Below are 17,761 nucleotides of genomic sequence, written 5' to 3'. Positions count from 1 at the left end.
TATATATATATATATATATATATATATATATATATGCAGGTAACATTCTTCTAACCTGCTGTTAGTTTCCCTTTAAATAATATATATCAGGCTCTCAAAATTTCTTATTCTGTTAAAAAACAATATTTGAGGGAATTTAAGAATTCAATTGAGGATGTTAGTAATAGCTGCTTATACAGATTGTAATATGATGTGAGATACTAAACGAGAAATCCTTTTAAAAATCCAAGAAAATACAGACACCAGACTGCAGCTTAAATGGGTGCTTTTATAGCAGCTTTTATAGTACATGAATGTATTTACTAATATTGGTTTAATGAATGTATGTGGCATTCTGCAAAGGGCCCCGCAGATATAGTCTTATACACTTGGACATCATATGATTGTAGCATATTAACTGTATGTCTCATTTAATAAATTTGTTGTTTTATTTCTATCTATTAACTTTTTTTATTTTATTTTATTCTATTCATTTTAACTCCAGGATCTATCTGCAACTTACATAATAGTACACCTTGAGAATGGGGACTCTTACTTTTTTTATTTTTTTATTTAACCTCTTAAGGACGCAGGGCGTATGGATACGCCCTGCATCCCGAGTCCTTAAGGACGCAGGGCGTATCCATACGCCCGTGGGAATTCCGGTCCCCACCGCTAGCCGGTTGGGGACCGGAGCCGGATGCCTGCTGAAATCGTTCAGCAGGCATCCCGGCATATCGCCCAGGGGGGTCATTATGCCCCCCCATGTCAGCGATCGCCGCAGATCGCTGGACAATTCAGTCCAGCGATCTGCGGCGATTCTGGGTCAATCGGGTCTCCAGTGACCCGGTGACCCGGAATTACTGGCTGTTCGGGGCCATCTCTGACGGCCCCGAACAGCCAGAGCCTGCAGGGGTGAGGTGGCACTGGTGCCACCTCACGATCGCCCTGATTCGTCGGCCGGATTACCGGCCGACCAATCAGGGCGCCTGCTGCGGGTGTCACTCCCGCACCCGCTCCGCCCCTCTTCCGGAGGGCGTGAGCGGGTGCGGGAAGACGACCCCGGGTGCTGGGGACCCCGATCCCCGGCGTCAATGTTGGGATCGGGGCCCCAGGAGCGACGGCCGCGGCGAGGGACAGTCCTGTGATGAAGCAGCAGCAGGAGGTGAGTAACAGCCTCCTGCTGTTGCTTAGCAACAGCTCCCAGCATGCAAAAAGGGCATGCTGGGAGCTGTAGTTATGCAACAGCAGGAGGCAGACCACCACAACTCCCAGCATTCCCTTATGGGCATGCTGGGACTTATGGTTTTGCAACAGCTGGAGGCACATTTTTTCTATGGAAAAGTGTACCTTCAGCTGTTGTATAACTACAACTCCCAGCTTGCACAAACAGCTAAAGTGCATGCTGGGAGTTGTAGTGGTGCATCTGCTGGTTGCATAACTACAACTCCCAGCATGCCCGTTGGCTGTCGGTGACTGCTGAGAGTTGTAGTTTTGCAACAGCTGAAGGCACACTGGTTGTGAAAATTAGAGTTTTTTTTTTTACCTAACTCAGTGTTTCACGACCGGTGTGCCTCCAGCTGTTGCAAACTACAACTCCCAGCAGTCACCTTACACCATGCACCGTACATGCTGGGAGTTGTAGTTTTGCAACAGCTGGAGGCACACTGGTTTTGAAACACTGAGTAAGGTCACAAATTCCGTGATACATAACCAGTGTGCCTACAGCTGTTGCAAAACTAAAACTCTCAGCATGTACAGTCTGTCAGCGCATGCTGGGAGTTGTAGTTTTGCAACAGCTGGATGTCCCCCCCAATGTGAATGTACAGGGTACACTCACATGGGCGGAGGATTACAGTAAGTATCGGGCTGCAAGTTTGAGCTGCAGCAAATTTTCTGCAACAGCTCAAACTGCCAGCGAGAAACTACTGTGAACCCCCGCCCGTGCGACTGTACCCTAAAAACACTACACTACACTAACACAAAATAAAAAGTAAAAAAACACTACATATACACCTACACAGCCCCCCTCCCCTCCCCAATAAAAATGAAAAACGTCTGGTACGCCACGGTTTCCAAAACGGAGCCTCCAGCTGTTGCAAAACAACAACTCCCAGTATTGTCGGACAGCCGTTGACTGTCCAGGCATGCTGGGAGTTTTGCAACAGCTGGAGGCACCCTGTTTGGGAATCACTGGCGTAGAATACCCCTATGTCCATCCCTATGCAATCCCTAATTTAGGCCTCAAATGCGCATGGCGCTCTCACTTTGGAGCCCTGTCGTATTTCAAGGCAACAGTTAAGGGTCACATATGGGGTATCGCCGTACTCAGGAGAAATTGGGCTTCAAATTTTGGGGGGTATTTTCTGCTTTTACCCTTTTTAAAAATGTAAAGTTTTTGGGAAAAGAAGCATTTTAGGTAAAATTTTTTTATTTTTTTTACATATGAAATAGTCGTGAAACGCCTGTGGGGTATTAAGGTTCACTTAACCCCTTTTTACATTCCCCGAGGGCTCTAGTTTCCAAAATGGTATGCCATGTGAGGGGTTTTTTGCGGTCCTGGCACCACAGGGGCTTCCTAAATGCGGCATGCCCCCAGAGCAAAATTTGCTTTCAAAAAGCCAAATGTGACTCCTTCTCTTCTGAGACCTGTAGTGCGCCAGCAGAGCACTTTTCACCCCCATATGGGGTGTTTTCTGAATCGGGAGAAATTGGGCTTCAAATTTTGGGGGGTATTTTCTGCTTTAACCCTTTGTATAAATGTAAATTTTTTGGGAAACCAAGCATTTTAGGTAATTTTTTTTTTTTTTTTTACATATGCAAAAGTCGTGAAACACCTGTAGGGTATTAAGGTTCACTTTACCCCTTGTTATGTTCCCTGAGGGGTCTAGTTTCCAAAATGGTATGCCATGTGTGTTTTTTTGCTGTCCTGGCACCATAGGGGCTTCCTAAATGCGGCATGCCCCCAGAGCAAAATTTCCTTCAAAAAAGCCAAATGTGATTCCTTCTCTTCTGAGACCTGTAGTGCGCCAGCAGAGCACTTTTCACCCCCATATGGGGTGTTTTCTGAATCGGGAGAAATTGGGCTTCAAATTTTGGGGGGTATTTTCTGCTATTACCCTTTTTAAAAATGTAAAACTTTAGGGAAACCAAGCATTCTAGGTAAAAAAATTTTTTTTTTTTTTACATATGCAAAAGTCGTGAATCACCTGTGGGGTATTAAGGTTCACATTACCCCTTGTTACGTTCCCCGAGGGGTCTAGTTTCCAAAATGGTATGCCATGTGGGGTTTTTTGCTGTTCTGGCACCGTAGGGGCTTCCTAAAGGTGACATGCCCCCAAAAAACCATTTGACGCTCCTTCCCTTCTGAGCCCTCTACTGCGCCCGCCGAACACTTTACATAGACATATGAGGTGTGTGCTTACTCGAGAGAAATTGGGTTTCAAATACAAGTAAAAATTTTCTCCTTTTTACCCCTTGCAAAAATTCAAAAATTGGGTCTACAAGAACATTCGAGTGTAAAAAATGAAGATTGTGAATTTTCTCCTTCACTTTGCTGCTATTCCTGTGAAACCCGTAAAGGGTTAAAACGCTGACTGAATGTCATTTTAAATACTTTGGGGGGTGCAGTTTTTATAATGGGGTCATTTGTGGGGTATTTCTAATATGAAGACCCTTCAAATCCACTTCAAACCTGAACTGGTCCCTGAAAAAAAGCGAGTTTCAAAATTTTGTGAAAAATTGGAAAATTGCTGCGGAACTTTAAAGCCCTCTGATGTCTTCCAAAAGTAAACTCATCAATTTTATGATGCAAATATAAAGTAGACATATTGTATATGTGAATAAAAAAAAAATTATTTGGAATATCCATTTTCCTTACAAGCAGAGAGCTTCAAAGTTAGAAAAATGCTAAATTTTCAAATTTTTCATCAAATTTTGGAATTTTTCACCAAGAAAGGATACAAGTTACCAAAAAATTTTACCACTACGTTAAAGTAGAATATGTCACGAAAAAACAATCTCGGAATCAGAATGATAACTAAAAGCATTCCAGAGTTATTAATGTTTAAAGTGACAGTGGTCAGATTTGCAAAAAATGGACGAGTCCTTAAGGTGAAAAAGGGCTCAGTCCTTAAGGGGTTAAAGGGGTATTCCAGGCAAAAACTTTTTTTTATATATCAACTGGCTCCGGAAAGTTAAACAGATTTGTAAATTACTTCTATTAAACAATGTTAATCCTTCCAATAGTTATTAGCTTCTGAAGTTGAGTTGCTGTTTTCTGTCTAACTGCTTTCTGATGACTCACGTCCCGGGAGCTGTCCAGCTCCTATGGGGATATTCTCCCATCATGCAAGGGATATTCTCCCATCATGCACAGCTCCCGTGATGTGACATCATCATTGAGCAGTTAGACAGAAAACTTCAGAAGCTAATAACTATTGGAAGGATTAAGATTTTTTAATAGAAGTAATTTACAAATCTGTTTAACTTTCCGGAGCCAGTTGATATATATATATAAAAAAAAGTTTTTGCCTGGAATACCCCTTTAACTCTTTTGGACTTCTTTGTATAAGTCCATTGTTCAGAACCTTAGAATACATAACTGTTTAACCCCTTAACGACAATGGATGTAAGTGGACGTCATGGTGCAGTGGTACCTAATGCACCATGGCATACATTTACGATCCACCATGACAGCAAGCACCAAGCCAGGGACCCGCCGGTAATGGCGGACATCCGTGATCGGGCAGATGTCCGCCATTAACCCTTCAGATGCCATGATCAATACAGTGCGGTACTTTAAATGGATAATCGGATCACCCACAGCGCTGCCGCAGGTATCCGATCACACATATTGGCGGACGAAGGTCTACTGACCTGCCTCAATCATCTCCAGGGGTCATCTGCTCTGGTCTGAGATTGAGCAGACCAGAGCAGAAGATAGCCAATAACACTGATAACACTGGGGACTATTAAAGTGTAAAAAAATAAAAATAAAAAAAAGAATGTAAAAAAATGTTTATAAAAAAGTAAAAAAAATTGAAAAATCCCCTCCCCCAATAAAAATGGAAATCATCCGTTTTCCCCACTTTACCCCCCAAAAAGCATAACAAAAAATTAATAAACATATTTGGTATCGCCTCATGCGTAAAAGTCTGCACTATCAAAATATATTGTTAACACCTTAAGACAATTAGGTCTGCAGACCCCTTAAATGGGCACTGTCAGATAAAAAAAAATTTGATACGTTGTAAAGCATGTAAAACCAATAGGTTTTGCAATTGCTTTCATTAGAAAATTTTCTGTATTTCATACTGAAAAACTCAGTCAAACAACTGCCCCCCTGCATGCTTGGACACATACTAGGCCTGCTGTGTCCATGCATCATCACCTATGTGATTGACATACTGACTCACCGCTGGAGGAAAAATCCTTCAATGTCAGCTTGTGTCCCGCTACTGTCAGTGAGGACAAGCTGGGAGTTGTAGTTTTGCTAATGCTAGGGGAGATGTGAGCAGACAGCATACTGAGAGAGGCGGTGGAGACCTGCACAGTGAGGCCATGCCCCCTTAATTTGAGAGGAATTCAGACAACTGAGCTAAATTAAAAGTGTAATAAAAAAAAACAAATAAAGGTGATAGACACATACAAATTAGATGTACATGGTCAGGATTAGGTACTGAGTGATATATTTTAAAAAAATGTTTTTTTGTTGGATCTGACGGGTACGCTTTAACCCCTCAAGGACCAAGGATGTACCGGTACAGCCTAGGTCCTTTCCCTTACTAGGCCAGACCCATGGCTGATAGCTATTAAACCTTTAGACGCGGCATTCAAAGTTGAACGCAGCGTTTAAAGTGAAAGTAAACCAATGCCGGTTGGCTCAGGAAGCTGTTCGGGATTGCCGCGGTGAAATCTGTGAAAGCTGTAGGACAGCAGGAGGGTCCCCTTATCTGCCTCATGTTGTCGGATCGCTGAATGACTGCTCAATGTCTGAGATCTAGGCATGAGCAGTCAAGCGGCAGAATCATTGATCAATGGTTTCCTATGAGAAACCATTGATCAATGTAGAAGATCAGTGTGTGCAGTGTCATAGCCCCCTATGGGAGCTATAACATTGCAAAAAAAAAGTGGGAAAAAAATCATTTAAGGCCTTCCCTAATAAAAGTTTGAATCACCCCCTTTTCCCATTTATAAAAAAAACTATGTAAATAAAAATATAAATAAACATATGTTGTCATCGCTGCATGCAAAAATGTCCAAATTATACAAATATATTGTTAATTAAACGGCAAGGTCAATGGCGTAAAATATTCCAAAGTCCAAATTAGTGTATTTTTGGTCACTTTTTAGATCATGAAAAAATGAATAAAAACTATCAAAAAGACTGATCAATACAAAAATGGTACCGATAAAAAAACTTCAGATCACAACACAAAAAATTAGCCCTCATACTGCCCCATACGCGAAAAAATAAAAAAGTTATAGGGTCAGAAAATGACAATTTTAAACGTATGCATTTTCCTGCATGTAATTATGATTTTTTCCAGAAGTACAACAAAATCAAACCTATATAAGTAGGGTATCATTTTAATTGTCTGGACCTATAGAATAAAGATAAGATGTCATTTTTAGCGAAAAATATACTGCGTAGAAACGGAAGCCCCCAAAAGTTACAAAATTGTGTTTTTTCTTAAATTTTTTTCTTTTTTTTTCCGTTTGGTTGTAGATTTTTGGGTAAAATTACCGATGTCATTACAAAGTAGAATTGGTGGCGCAAGAAATATGCCATCTTATGGATTTTTAGGTGCAAACTTGCTAGTTATGATTTTTTAAAGGTAAGGAGGAAAAAATTCAAGTGCAAAAACGGAAAAAACCCTGGTCCTTAACCTCTTCAGGACCCATGACGTATGCATACGTCATGGCGTTTTCCGGTCTCTGCCGCTCGCCGGGCAGAGATCGGAACCGGATGCCTGCTGAAATCCTTCAGCAGGCATCCAGGGCAAACGCCGAGGGGGGCCATGTAGGCCCCACATGTCGGCGATCGCCGCAAATCGCAAGGGAAATCGCCCTTGCGATCTGCGGCGATACCGGGCTGATCGGGTCTCTGGGACCCGACCACCCGGTAATTTCGCATGATCCCGGCTGTCACAGACAGCCAGGACCATGCTAACGTATAGGAGCGAGGTGGCAAGCCTGCCACCTCCTCCTATTCCCTGCGATCTGTCGGTTAGTTAACCGACCAATCGCAGGAGGGGGGGCGGTTACTTCCTCCCGTCCTGCCCGGCCCCTGAAAGTCCGGAGAGGACGGGAGGAAGACCGGAGGACGCAGCGGGGGACGGGGGGAGTGCTGGGGACCGGCCCCGGTACTTACCTCATCCCTGAAGACCCGGATCCAGACGATGAAGATGGCGGCGGCGGCGACAGGTGAGTAGATCTTCAGCCGCGGTCGGGCCCTTTACAGCAATGCACGTCGCCGTAAAGCGACATGCATTGCTGTAATGGGACCTTGTAAACTACAACTCCCAGCATGCCCAGACAGCCCTTGGCGTCTGGGCATGCTGGGAGTTGTAGTTTTGCAACATCTGGAGGTCCACAGTTTGGAGACCACTGTGCCCTTCCAGATGTTGCAAAACTACACATCCTCAGCATGCCCTTACTGTCCAGGCATGCTGGGAGTTATAGTTCTGTAACATCTGGCCCTTCATTGCAGAACTACAACTCCCAGCATGCCTGGACAGTTTTGGCATACTGGGAGTTCTAGTTTTGCAACATCTGGAAGGGCACAGATTGGGAACCACTGTATTAGTGGTCTGCAAACTGTAGTACTCCAGATGTTACAAAACTACAACTCCCAGCATGCTGGGAGTTGTAGTTCGGCAACATCTGGCTCTAAAGATGTTGCCGAACTACTACTCCCAGCATGCCTGAGAATGTTTGGGAGTTGTGGTTTTGCAACAGCTGGAGGCACACTGGTTGGGAAACATTGTTTCCTAACTCAGTGTTTCCCAACCCGTGTGCCTCCAGCTGTTGCAAAACCACAACCCCCAAACATTCTCAGGCATGCTGGGAGTAGTAGTTTTGCAACAGCTGGAGGTCCCCCCCCTGTGAATGTACAGGGTACATTCACATGGGCAGGGGCTTACAGTGAGTATCGGGCTGCAAGTTTGCGATGCAGCAAATTTTGCGCGGCAGCTCAAACTCGCTGTAACCCCCGCCCGTGTGACTGTACCCTAAAAACACTACACTACACTACCACAAAATAAAATAAAAAGTAAAAAACACTACATATACACATACCCCTACACAGCCCCCCTCCCTCCCCAATAAAAATGAAAAACGCCTGGTACGCCACGGTTTCCAAAATGGAGCCTCCAGCTGTTGCAAAACAACAACTCCCAGTATTGCCAGACAGCCGTTGACTGTCCACGCATGCTGGGAGTTTTGCAACAGCTGGAGGCAACCTGTTTGGGAATCACTGGCGTAGAATACCCCTATGTCCACCCCTATGCAAATCCCTAATTCAGGCCTCAAATGCGCATGGCGCTCTCACTTTGGAGCCTTGTCGTATTTCAAAGCAACAGTTTATGGCCACATATGGGGTATCGCCGTACTCGGGAGAAATTGACTAACAAATCTTGGGGGGCTTTTTCTCCTTTAACCCCTTATGAAAAGGTAAAGTTGGGGTCTACACCAGCATGTTACTGTAAAAAAATAAACTTTTTACACTAACATGCTGGTGTTGCCCTATACTTTTCATTTTGACAAGAGGTAAAGGGGAAAAAAGCCCCACAAATTGTGTAATGCAGTTTCTCCTGACTACGGAGATACCCCATATGTGGGCGCACAACAAGGCCCAGAAGGGAGAGTGCGCCATGTACATTTGAGGTGATTTGCACAGGGGTGGCTGATTGTTACAGCGGTTTTGACAAACGCAAAAATAACAAAACCCCACATGTGACCCCATTTCGGAAACTACACCCCTCACGGAATGTAATGAGGGGTGCAGTGAGAATTTACACCCCACAGGTGTCTGACAGATCTTTGGAAGAGTGGGCTGTGCAAATTAAAAATGTTGTACAGCCCACTGTTCCAAAGATATGACAGACACCAGTGGGGGGTAAATGCTCATTTTATGCCTTGTTACGTTCCTCAAGGGGTCTAGTTTCCAAAATGGTATGCCATGTGGGGGATTTTTGCTGTTCTGGCACCATAGGGGCTTCCTAAATGCGACATGCCCCCGAGCAAAATTTGCTCTCAAAAAGCCAAATATGACTCCTTCTCTTCTGAGCATTGTAGTTCACCCATAGTACACCTCAGGTCAACTTATGGGGTACCTCCATACTCAGAAGAGATGTGGTTACAAATTTTGGGGGGTATTTTCTGCTATTAACCCTTGCAAAAATGTGAAATTTGGGGGGAAAGACACATTTTAGTGAAATTTTATTTTTATTTTTTTACATATGCAAAAGTCGTGAAACCCCTGTGGGGTATTAAGGCTCACTTTATTCCTTGTTACGTACCTCAAGGGGTCTAGTTTCCAAAATGGTATGCCATGTGGGGGATTTTTGCTGTTCTGGCACCATAGGGGCTTCCTAAATGCAACATGCCCCCCAAAAACCATTTCAAAAAAACGTACTCTCCAAAATCCCCTTGTCGCTCCTTCGCTTCTGAGCCCTCTACTGCGCCCGCCGAACACTTTACATAGACATATGAGGTATGTGCTTACTCGAGAGAAATTGGGCTACAAATATAAGTATACATTTTCTCCTTTTTCCCCTTGTAAAAATTCAAAAATTGGGTCTACAAGAACATGCAAGTGTAAAAAATGAAGATTGTGAATTTTCTCCTTCACTTTGCTGTTATTCCTGTGAAACACCTAAAGGGTTAAAACGCGGACTGAATGTCATTTTGAATACTTTGGGGGGTGCAGTTTTTATAATGGGGTCATTTGTGGGGTATTTCTAATATGAAGGCCCTTCAAATCCACTTCAAACCTGAACTGGTCCATGAAAAATTGTGAGTTTGGAAATTTTGTGAAAAATTGGAAAATTGCTGCTGAACTTTGAAGCCCTCTGGTGTCTTCCAAAAGTAAAAACACGTAAATTTTATGATGCAAACATAAAATAGACATATTGTATATGTGAATAAAAAAAAAATTATTTGGAATATCCATTTTCCTTACAAGCAGAGAGCTTCAAAGTAAAAAAAATGCAAAATTTTCAAATTTTTCATAAAATTTTGGGATTTTTCACCAAGGAAGGATGCAAGTTACCACAAAATTTTACCACTATGTTAAAGTAGAATATGTCACGAAAAAACTATCTCGGAATCAGATTGATAACTAAAAGCATTCCAGAGTTATTAATGTTTAAAGTGACAGTGGTCAGAATTGCAAAAAATGCCCGGGTCCTGAGGTGTAAAATGGCTGGGTCCTTAACCCCTTAAGGACCAGGCCATTTTATACCTTAAGGACCGGAGCGTTTTTTGCAATTCTGACCACTGTCACTTTAAACATTAATAACTCTGGAATGCTTTTAGTTATCATTCTGATTCCGAGATTGTTTTTTCGTGACATATTCTACTTTAACTTAGTGGTAACATTTTATGGTAACTTGCATCCTTTCTTGGTGAAAAATCCCAAAATTTTATGAAAAAAATGAAAATTTTGCATTTTTCTAACTTTGAAGCTCTCTGCTTGTAAGGAAAATGGATATTCAAAATATATTTTTTTTGGGTTCACATATACAATATGTCTACTTTATGTTTGCATCATAAAATGTATGAGTTTTTACTTTTGGAAGACACCATAGGGCTTCAAAGTTCAGTAGCAATTTTGAAATTTTTCACAAAATTTTCAAACTCACTATTTTTCAGGGACCAGTTCAGTTTTGAAGTGGATTTGAAGGGTCTTCATATTAGAAATACCCCATAAAAGACCCCATTATAAAAACTACACCCCCTAAAGTATTCAAAAAAACATTCAGTAAGTGTATTAACCCTTTAGGTGTTTCACAGGAATAGCAGCAAAGTGAAGGAGAAAATTCAAAATCTTCATTTTTTACACTCGCATGTTCTTGTAGACCCAATTTTTGAATTTTTGCAAGGGATAAAAAGGAGAAAATTTTTACTTGTATTTGAAACCCAATTTCTCTCGAGTAAGCACATATCTCATATGTCTATGTTAATTGTTCAGCGGGCGCAGTAGAGGGCTCAGAAGGGAAGGAGCGACAAATGGTTTTTGGGGGGCATGCCGCATTTAGGAAGCCCCTATGGTGCCAGGACAGCAAAAAAAAACACATGGCATACCATTTTGGAAACTAGACCCCTCAGGGAACGTAACAAGGGGTAAAGTGAACCTTAATGCCCTACAGGTGTTTCACGACTTTTGCATATGTAAAAAAAAAAATTTTTTTTTTACCTAAAATGCTTGTTTTCCCAAAATGTTTACATTTTTAAAAAGGGTAATAGCGGAAAATACCCCCCAAAATTTGAAGCCCAATTTCTCCCGATACAGAAAACACCTCGCATGGGGGTGAAAAGTGCTCTGCTGGTGCACTACAGGTCTCAGAAGAGAAGGAGTCACATTTGGCTTTTTGAAAGCAAATTTTGCTCTGGGGGCATGCCGCATTTAGAAAGCCCCTATGGTGCCAGAACAGCAAAAAAAAACACATGGCATACCATTTTGGAAACTAGACCCCTCGGGGAACGTAACAAGGGGTAACGTGAACCTTAATGCCCTACAGGTGTTTCACGACTTTTGCATATGTAAAAAAAAAAAATTTTTTTTTACCTAAAATGCTTGTTTTCCCAAAATGTTTACATTTTAAAAAGGGTAATAGCGGAAAATACCCCCCAAAATTTGAAGCCCAATTTCTCCCGATTCAGAAAACACCCCATATGGGGGTGAAAAGTGCTCTGCTGGCGCACTACAGGTCTCAGAAGAGAAGGAGTAACATTTGGCTTTTTGAAAGCAAATTTTGCTCTGGGGGCATGCCGCATTTAGGAAGCCCCTATGGTGCCAGAACAGCAAAAAAAACACATGGCATACCATTTTGGAAACTAGACCCCTCGGGGAACGTAACAAGGGGTAATGTGAACCTTAATACCCTACAGGTGTTTCACGACTTTTGCATATGTAAAAAAAATATATATTTTTTTTACCTAAAATGCTTGGTTTCCCAAAATTTTTACAATTTTAAAAAGGGTAATAGCAGAAAATACCCCTCCAAAATTTGAAGCCCAATTTCTCCCGATTCAGAAAACACCCCATATGGGTGTGAAAAGTGCTCTGCTGGCGCACTACAGGTCTCAGAAGAGAAGGAGTCACATTTGGCTTTTTGAAAGCGAATTTTGCTCTGGGGGCATGCCGCATTTAGGAAGCCCCTATGGTGCCAGGACAGCAAAAAAAAAAACACATGGCATACCATTTTGGAAACTAGACCCCTCGGGGAAAGTAACAAGGGGTAATTTGAACCTTAATACCCTACAGGTGTTTCACGACTTTTGCATATGTAAAAAAAATATATATTTTTTTTACCTAAAATGCTTGTTTTCCCAAAAATTTTACATTTTTTAAAAGGGTAATAGCAGAAAATACCCCCCAAAATTTGAAGCCCAATTTCTCCCGAGTACGGCGATACCCCATATGTGGCCCTAAACTGTTGCCTTGAAATACGACAGGGCTCCAAAGTGAGAGCGCCATGCGCATTTGAGGCCTAAATTAGGGACTTGCATAGGGGTGGACATAGGTGTATTCTACGCCAGTGATTCCCAAACAGGGTGCCTCCAGCTGTTGTAAAATTCCCAGCATGCCTGGACAGTCAACGGCTATCTGGCAATACTGGGAGTAGTTGTTTTGCAACAGCTGGAGGCTCCGTTTTGGAAACAGTGGCGTACCAGACGTTTTTCATTTTTATTGGGGAGGGGGGTTGTATAGGGGTATGTGTATATGTAGTGTTTTTTACTTTTTATTTTATTTTGTGTTAGTGTAGTGTAGTGTTTTTAGGGTACAGTCGCACGGGCGGGGGTTCACAGTAGTTTCTCGCTGGCAGTTTGAGCTACGGCAGAAAATTTGACGCAGCTCAAACTTGCAGCCGGATACTTACTGTAATCCTCCCCCCATGTGAGTGTACCCTGTACGTTCACATTGGGGGGGGGAAATCCAGCTGTTGCAAAACTACAACTCCCAGCATGTACGGTCTATCAGTGCATGCTGGGAGTTGTAGTTTTGCAACCGCTGGAGGCTCCGTTTTGGAAACAGTGGCGTACCAGACGTTTTTCATTTTTATTGGGGAGGGGAGGGGGGCTGTGTAGGGGTATGTGTATATGTAGTGTTTTTTACTTTTTATTTTATTGTGTGTTAGTGTAGTGTAGTGTTTTTAGGGTACAGTCACACGGGCGGGGGGTTCACAGTAGTTTCTCGCTGGCAGTTTGAGCTGCGGCAGAAATTTTGCCGCACCTCAAACTTGCAGCCGGATACTTACTGTAATCCTCCGCCCATGTGAGTGTACCCTGTACGTTCACATTGGGGGGGGGGGGACGTCCAGCTGTTGCAAAACTACAACTCCCAGCATGTACGGTCTATCAGAGCATGCTGGGAGTTGTAGTTTTGCAACAGCTGGAGGCACACTGGTTGTGAAACACCGAGTTTGGTAACAAACTCAGTGTTTTGCAACCAGTGTGCCTTCAGATGTTGCAAAAGCTACAACTCCCAGCATGTACGGACAGCGGAAGGGCATGCTGGGTGTTGTAGTTATGTAACAGCTGGAGGCATACTACTTTGGCTGGGGATGCTGGGGATTGTAGTTATGCAACAGCTGGAGACACACTTGTTTGCTACTTAACTCAGTGTGCCTTCAGCTGTTGCAAAACTACAACTCTCAGCAGTCACCGACAGCCAACGGGAATGCTGGGAGTTGTAGTTATGCAACCACCAGATGCACCACTACAACTCCCAGCATGCACTTTAGCTGATTGTGCAAGCTGGGAGTTGTAGTTACACAACAGCTGAAGGTACACTTTTCCTTAGAAAGAATGTGCCTCCAGCTGTTGCAAAACTACAAGTCCCAGCATGCCCATAAGGGCATGCTGGGAGTTGTGGTGGTCTGCCTCCTGCTGTTGCATAACTACAGCTCCCAGCATGCCCTTTTTGCATGCTGGGAGCTGTTGCTAAGCAACAGCAGGAGGCTGTCACTCACCTCCAACGATCCTCGCCGCACAGGTCAGTCCCTCGTCGTCTCCGCCGCCGCCGCCTCTGCTCCTGGGGCCCCGATCCCAACAGGGGCGCTGGGGATCGGGGTCCCCAGCACCCGGGGTGTACGTCCCGCTCCCGCTCACGTCCTCCGGAAGAGGGGCGGAGCGGGTTGCGGGAGTGACACCCGCAGCAGGCGCCCTGATTACTGGCCGACGAATCAGGGCGATCGTGAGGTGGCACCAGTGCCACCTCACTCCTGCAGACTCTGGCTGTTCGGGGCCGTCTCTGACGGCCCCGATCAGCCAATAATTCCGGGTCACCGGGTCACTGGAGACCCGATTGACCCGGAATCCGCCGCAGATCGCTGGACTGAATTGTCCAGCGATCTGCGGCCATCGCAGACATGGGGGGTCATAATGACCCCCCTGGGCGATATGCCCCGATGCCTGCTGAACGATTTCAGCAGGCATCGGGGACCGGCTCCGCTCCAGATGGTTGCGGGGGGCCGGTAAAACACATGACGTTCTCATACGTCATTTGTCGTTAAGGACTCGGAAATGGAGACGTATGAGAACGTCATGTGTCCTTAAGGGGTTAAGGGGTTAAAGGGGTGCTCCGGTGGAAATTTTTTTTTTTTAAATCAACTGATGCCAGAAAGTTAAACAGATTTGTAAATGACTTCTATTAAAAAATCTTTACCCTTCCAGTACTTTTTAGCAGCTGTATACTACAGAAGAAATTCTATACTTTTTGAATTTCTTTTTTGTCTTGTCCATAGTGCTTTCTGCTGACACCTGCTGCCCGTGACAGGAACTGTCCAGAGCAGCATAGGTTTGCAATGGGGATTTTCTCCTGCTCTGGACAGTTCCTGATATGGGCAGCAGGTGTCAGCAGAGAGCACTGTGGACAAGACAAAAAAGAAATTAAAAAAGTATAGAATTTCCTCTGTAGCATACAGCTGCTGAGAATTACTGAAAGGGTAAAGATTTTTTAATAGAAGTAATTTACAAATCTGTTTAATTTTCTGGCACCAGTTGATAAAAAAAAAAAGTTTTCCACCAGAGTACCCCTTCAAGGTATTTTCAAATTAGGGATGTTAGACTTTATCAGAGAATAACTCTGGCAACGTTTTGCCAATCATGATTATTCTGAAATTGTTTTTTTTGTCATAAGTTATCCCTCATGTGTATAAAGTAAAAGTAAGCTGATATAATTTGTAGGTTTTTTTTTTACAATGCAAAAAATCATGAAATTTAAAAAAAATTATGATTTTTTGCAATTTTAACACTAGTAGGTTGCATATATTTATACTTACTTACCAAATAGTTTATGAAACTTATACTTTGAGATGTCAAAATATTTTGAAATCATTTCTTTTTTTTCAATTAACATTTTAAATGAGTTAGAAGTCTAACAATTTTATTTTAAATTTAAAAAATTTAGAAAATTTGAAAAGTACATCTTTTTTTATGTGCTATGTAAGGTTTGCAGAAATTTGAAGGTGGTAGAACATAGGAACAGCCCCCCCCCCCCTCCCAAGTGACCGCATTTTAAAAACTAGACCCCTGAAGGTATTCTCTTGGGGGTACAGTGAGTAGTTTAACACCATAGGTTTTGGGCAGGAATTATTACAAAATCAGTATTAAAATTTTGAAATGTTCTTTTTTTTCTCAAATCTATCATTTGTAGGACATATTTTTTATACATCTCTTCTGATATTGATGCATCCTCTATTTTATTGTGCTGATCGGCCCGTGTTTGGAAATACCCCCCGCTTAGGCCATATTTGGTTTTGCTTCCAGGGCATCATTTTAGGCCAAATGGATTATAGGCCATACTTTAGATTAGGTTTTTGATGCAGAACCATACAGAACCCCCACAAGTGGCCCCATTTTGGAAACTACACCCCTTAAATGGGCACTGTCATCAACTTTTTTTTGATATGTTGTAGTATATATGTACTACAATATATCTCTAATATATTTTAGTTATTTTTTTTTAATTAATATATTGTAATTTACGTTTGAAAACCGGCCCCTAGGGGTCTCCCTCCTAGTGGCCGGCTGCAGGCTGGTGTGACGTTACGCCTGAATTTGGACCGATGCTGGCCGGGCAATCGGTCTGAATTCATTCAGCCTGCGCTCGCTCCCTTCCTGTCAATCAGACAGGCGGGAGCGAGCACTGAGAGCACATTGGCTCCCTGGCCTCACACGCCGTCCCCGCCTCACGGCATCTATACACCCCTGCTGCTGCTCTGCACTCGGGTATGTCTCTTGCGGGGGGGAGTGTGGGGGGAGGAGTGGGGGTTCAGGGTAGTGCTGCGACCCTAACAAAACTATTGTTTTCAACAGAGGGGGGTGGGAGAGCGGGGTTCGGTTATTGCTTTCAACACAGGGTGCCTCCAGTTTTTTCACCACTACAACTCCCAGCATGCCCTGACACCCAATAGATGTCAGGGCAAGCTGGGAGTTGTAGTAGTGAAACAGCTGGAGGCACCCTGTATAGATGAACTAAGGGCGGAAGTGTCAACCCCAGCAGGCATCAGTAACGTCGCGTCTGCTGGAAAGTCTGCCTGGTAGTGAGCATGTTACCAGGCAGACAAAAAGACCTTTTTAATATAGTAAAAAAAAATGTAAAGGCAGTGAAGGGGTTAGGGATAGATGGGCAATAGGCAGGGACAGAAAAGAAAAAAAAAGATGGTGGGTGCTACTCTTTAAAGCATTCACCTAGCCCAAAAGTGAGTACTTTGAGTCCTTTTTGTGTGGCTGGCATTGTTACAAAGTCAGTGGAAAAATTTAAATTTTCTTTTTTCTTCACAAATGCATCATTTGTGGGGCATATTTTTTTGTACATTGCATCTGAAAAGTAGGAAATGCGCCCCATATTTTATTATGCTGTTCGTCCTGTGTTCGGTAATACTACCGCTTGGTTGGACCCAAAAGGAGAGGAGCACCATTTGGCTTTCAGGATATCATTATACAAATTATAGGCCGCACTTCATCTTGCAAAGCATTTTAGCTGTCAGAGCAATACCGCACCCCCAGAAGTGACCATATTTTTTTTAACTACAGCCCCAAAAGTATCCACATAGGGAAAAAGTGAGTATGTTGAGCCCTTATTGTGTGGCTAGAATTATTTCAAAGTCAGTGGAAAAAAATTGCAATTAGCTTTTTTTCCCCACAAATTCTGTGGGACATCATTTTGGCAAGTCACTTTTGAAATGGAGGAAATTTGCCCATATTTTATCACACTGTTTGTCCCGGGCCAGGCAGTACCCCTAATTAGGCCATATCTGGTTGCCTGACCACCTGGTAGGACCAAGGAAGAGAGAACCCCCTTTGGCTTTCAGGACATAAGTACCGTATTTATCGGGGTATACCACGCACCGTAAAAGTTTTTTTACCCAAATATCCTTGGTAAAATGAGGGTGCGTGTGTGTGCATGTGTATACCCCCAATACACTGTTTCTGACCCCACAGAAGCCCCCAGGAAAGGCCGGGGGAGAGAGGCCGTCGCTGCCCGCTTCTCTCCCCTGCCTTTCCTGGGGTCTAGAGCCCTGCTGCCGCCACTTCTCTCCCCCTGGCT

The sequence above is a fragment of the Hyla sarda genome, chromosome 5 (genome assembly GCF_029499605.1).
Source record: "Hyla sarda isolate aHylSar1 chromosome 5, aHylSar1.hap1, whole genome shotgun sequence".
Taxonomy (NCBI): Eukaryota; Metazoa; Chordata; class Amphibia; order Anura; family Hylidae; genus Hyla; species Hyla sarda.
Note: the sequence above shows the minus strand (reverse complement) of the source record.